The sequence below is a fragment of the Leuciscus leuciscus genome (genome assembly GCF_965113295.1).
Source record: "Leuciscus leuciscus genome assembly, chromosome: 4".
NCBI lineage: Eukaryota > Metazoa > Chordata > Actinopteri > Cypriniformes > Leuciscidae > Leuciscus > Leuciscus leuciscus.
The window spans coordinates 1,747,176-1,752,175 of record NC_138728.1 but is presented as its reverse complement, the minus strand read 5'-3'; the positions used below and the strand labels follow the sequence as shown (position 1 = coordinate 1,752,175).

General features: G+C 38.8%; 1 protein-coding gene and 1 long non-coding RNA gene across 2 annotated transcripts in view; both read left to right on the top strand.

Annotated features, from left to right (window-relative positions):
• LOC309496767 overlaps positions 1-2,410 on the top strand; it is a 2,613-nt gene extending 203 nt beyond the window's left edge. Inside the window, exons 1-2 of the long non-coding RNA XR_014205233.1 lie at positions 1-833; positions 967-2,410. The exon at positions 1-833 is cut by the window's left edge and continues 203 nt beyond it. This is a non-coding gene — a long non-coding RNA (uncharacterized lncRNA). The remainder of the gene's footprint in view (positions 834-966) is intronic.
• The window catches only part of mtpn (myotrophin), a 15,447-nt gene that overhangs the window by 6,482 nt on the left and 3,965 nt on the right, over positions 1-5,000 (top strand). The window lies entirely within an intron of this gene.

Sequence of the window (5,000 nt, the reverse complement as noted above, 5' to 3'; positions counted from 1 at the left end):
TTAGCATTGGTTGATGCATTAACTAACAATGAGAAATACATTTGTTACAGTATTTATTAACTTTGTTAACATTATTTAATAAAAACACGGTCAGGTCTATTAAATAATATTAACAGAAAAAACTTTTGATTTTAATAATGTGTTAATAAATGTTAACATTAACATCAACTAAGATTAATAAATGCTTGAAGTATTTTTATTGTTAGTTCATGCTAACTAATGGAACCTTATTGTAAAGTGTTACCATTTATTTTGATTAATTTATTCAAATGATATAGTAATTTTTATATATAAAAAATTAGAGCTTATTATAAATATGTAACATGCAATGTAACTTAGTAATGTAATATATAAAAAGGTAAGTTTAAACTCAAGTCTGATTGGATGAGACATTTAATATAAACACATCAGTTGAAATTCATATTAATACAAGTGTTTTAATGTAGAAACAAATTAAATTCCACTGCATTTATACACAGTGTTTGTTATATAGCAATAATGGTATTGCACATACATTAATGCGATATATCACGATAATGAACATGCACGGTATTGTTGTCATGTGCACTTAAAAATACTCTGAATAATTAATTATGGAGTGTTTATGGAGCAGCAGAAATGCAGCCGTAACGCCATAAACAAAGAAATTGCTTGAATTTATTTTGTGCAAGAAGTTTTCTGGAAAAAAGTCCCTATTATTCCCTCCGGTCCGCTAATGTGTTATTTCACCAACACTTCGTGGCCTTTGCACACTAGCTTGCTTGATTTACGCCAGAAAAGTTAGTAAAGACATCGTTAAAATAGTCCAAGTGACTACAGTGGCTCAACCTTCAGTTTATCAAGCGACGAGAATACTTTTTTGTGCGCAAAAATAAAAATTCAACTCTTCATGTTCTCCTGTGTTCCTCTGAGTGAGTTCACGTAGTGTAACAGCGCAGCGCTTCTGGGTCGTACGTCAGAACGGAGGCTCACTATTGGCCGACGCTGGTCATGTGTGTGATGCTGGCCAATAGTGAGCCTACGTTCTGTACATTCTACACGAAAAGTATTCTCGTCGCTTGATAAACTTAAGGTTGAGCCACTGTAGACACTTGGACTATTTTAACGATGTCTTTACTAACTTTTCTGGGATGGCAGATCTCGATTACAGAGAAGCCTATGGAGGAGTGAGCCAGCTCTCAGATTTCATCAAAAATATCTTAATTTGTGTTTCGAAGATTAACGAAAGTCTTACGGGTTCGGAACAACATGAGGGAGAGTAATTACTGACCGAATTTTCATTTTTGGATGAACTAACCCTTTAAGTGTTTCCCGCGTGAGGTGCTTTGTTTTGTACGTTGCCATGGCGTGCACAAAACCACTACGATGGTACCTGTGTTGTTGGACACAACAAATGTGTTCCCACATCAAGTCCTTGAGTTTGAGGGTATTGGACCTGGAGAGTCCTTGAAAGATCCTTGAATTTGAAGTTAACCGAGGTGTGGGAACCCTGAGCTGCGCGAATGTCTCTTTCTGAACTGTATTTAACTGTAACAGACATTCAGGTTTTGTGTTCGCAGTGGTCTTGACTGAAATTGTTCTGGTTCTTTATTATTGTTCGGTAATGCTTTATTAGTTAATTAGTTAGGGCCCTTTCACACCTACCTTGTTTAATCCGGATTTTCTGACTTTTCAGTTTGATCCGAATCAAAATTACAGGTGTGAATCCTCTCCCAGACCACGATCCGGATCAAACAGACCAAATTTGGTCAGACGAAAAGAGGTAGTCTCGGTCCGGATCAAACTGAGCAAAGGTTTTGTTCGTCTCTAGTGTGAACGCATTTTCTGTTTGGTTCGGACTTTCAGAACATTTACAGGAAGATCCGGTGGTTCCCGCTGGATTGCTCGAGTCTTCTCCTCCTTTCCTGCCGGCGACCATAAAATGTTCGCACAACGAGGACGTTCATTTGGCGAATGTGAACTAGCCTCGGGTAGGGGTGGAACGGTACATGTATTCGTATTGAAACGAAACGGTACGGGCGTCAGGGTTCGGTACATGAATATACACGCAGAATCCATGGTATAAAAATAAATAAAACTCGCGTGCAAATTTATTAATGTAATGCGGAACTACTGTTAGATATGCGGGTTCTTTAGGGACACCTAATCTGTAGCTCGGCCTTAGCTCTGAAGCGGGCTGCGATGTAAAGATTGCAATGCTGGAATATGTTGTGTGTGTGTATGTGAGAGAGAGAGAGAGAGAGAGAGAGGCACGAGCGCGATCGAAAAGTCACAAAGTGTTTACTTATATTTGTGTGTGTGTGTGTGTGTGTGTGTGTGTGTGTGTGTGTGTGTGTGTGTGTGTGTGTGTGTGAGGCGCGGGCGCGATCGAACATTGGAAACATAAAAACATACTCCGTCATTTAGTTTATACTGGACATCATTCAAACTGCAAAGTGTTTAAGTTACTGTTAATTAAAATTTTAAGGAAAACAAATATTTTAATCTGAAATATAGCAAATTAATTTTAAATTAATTCAGGTACTATTACCAAACATCTCAAGATCTTTTTGTCTTTTTATTAATTTAATTAATAAACTAATTATATAAAACTATTGTCAGTGCACTACAAATAAACTGGTTCTATGCCTTTACTTTATTAATACAACTTATTTAAAAAATACATTTATTTTCCTTTGGTGGTCCAGCCTGAGACGTGCACAAGCCTTCTGCATTTCTGTTTTGCTTTTCCCTCCATTGTACCGAACCGTGACGTCTGAACCGAGGTTTGAGCCGAACCGTGACTTCTGTGTACCGTTCCACCCCTAGCCTGGAGTATAGCTGGAGCTGCAGGGAGTAATGCCGTAATAATAACAGTATAGTGGCAACGATATGCGTCTGTTCATTCGTCTTATCAAAGTTACCGGGCGAACTGACATCACGCTGACGTCAGACGCACATCCGTTTACAAACCAATCAATGTCGAGATGCAGCCCACAGAGATGATGACGACAGGACGCGAGTACGTCATGTAAAGTGCTTTAGTGCGCTCGCATTAGTGCAATGTGAAACCAAACCAAAACTAACCGCATGTATAAAATGTATCAAAACATGAACTTTGGTTCGGACCTCGGTGTGAAAACGCCCTTAGTTACAGCTATCGCTATGGAGTAATTTCAATCTTATGTACTTGAAATAAAAAAATTGCCGATATACACAACCTGTGATGCACATCAGTTGAAATCTATATTATTGTGATGAGTTTCTCAGCATCTGCACACATGTAAACTCTTGTTCTTATCGTGCCGGAAACCTCATCTTGACTTCGTTATGACACGCATGTTCACTCTTCACCATATTCACACGTGTAAATGGCCACGCTGATGTGTCTGGCTCAGTATAACTGCTCATAATCTCTGCTGGCTGGCACATTTCTACTGTTGTGTCGTGGCGTCCAGCTCTGGTGAGAGAAAGAGCTTTTGTTTGTGGATTTACAGCTGAAAGCGTCGGAACGGAGGCTGTAAACAGTGGCATCCGCAGGGTCACACGGGGTTATGTAACGCAGTTATGTCAGGCTGCACAGCACTGCACATTCTTTAGTGAGAGATCCCGTCTGAGATTACACAACACACACACACACACACACGTGTGCGCTGGTGTCCCACAGGGGCCCGTCCCGCTGATCCGAGGGCCCTTCATCTCCTCAGACTCTCAGTGTGTTTCCGATGTTTCTGTTGGAGCTGATCAGGCATTTTTGGCTGTTGCTCGGGAATATTTCAGGCTTGAATCCCCATTGGATCACTTGATGAGTGCAGTTGTTCTGAAACAAGAAGTTGGGGTGTAAAAAAGTTGGAAGTTGGGCTATTCTGCCCTTTTACAAAGTCTTAATGTTGTTGTTTCTCTACTAGAACAGGTTTTCCTGCTTGAATGTTGATTATTTTCCTCATATTCTCCATTGTTGCGGCTCCTCTCTTCCCAGTCTGTCAGTAACGCTCTGTTTACTTCCTGTCTCTATGAAGCCCCTCCTTCTGAAGAGCACACTGTGCTCTGATTGGTTGGCTGGAGCAGTGTGTTGTGATTGGTCGAGCGCTTCGAGTGTGTTTGGGAAATGTCCCGCTCTTACCATAACCAGCAGTTTAACACACGACTAACTAACTCAACCAGGCCCCGCCCCTTTATTCTGCACATTAATTATTTAAATGAAGAATATTGGTTTAATAAGAATAAGAAAAAAGAATAAGATGGTTTTTGATTCCTCCGTTCACAAATGTGCACAGGAATATCATTCTCTGTTTTATAGTTTTCCAAACATTTCTCCATTCTTACAAAGTAACTTTAAAAATCCCTTTTTTCTCACTCCATTTCTTGCACATTATTTATATATTTCATATGACAATAGAAAATGTATAAAAGCATTAGAAGCTTAGCTATGTGGTAACACTTTACAATAAGGTTATTGCGACATGAAAACTACTTAATCTTAATGTTGCATCATTAACAAATATGACCTTAAGTGATGCCCTATTTCTAAGTATTTTAAATTGATCTTAATATTCAATATTCTCATGGTTTAGTCATTATTGTTCATTCTCAAATAAAGTTCTTCACTATTTTCCATTAATTTCGTTCGTTTTATAATTTTTTAAAATCTGTTATTGGTCATATTTTCTTGATCGTTAATGATTGTGGATCTAAAACTGCGGCTTTTCTTTTGAATTTCCCCCTCAAAGCATTGTGGGTGTTTGGTTCAGAGCAGAATGATGCAATTCACACCCAAGACTATAGTGTGAACTGAAGAACGTCTCAGTAGCTCTCGAGTAAACGTCTGTTTTCTCTTGTCCGGTATCACCAATTTTAAAACATTTTGGCAGCCATGTTTTATTGAAAGCTCGTTTTACCAGCAGTGATGTACATCTGTAAGTATCGTATATAGTTTCTATTTTAAATTTGAACTACTCAGTTATGGTAAAACAGCATGAGAAGCTAGCATGGCGTGTTCTCTTGCTATCTCTGTGTTGACT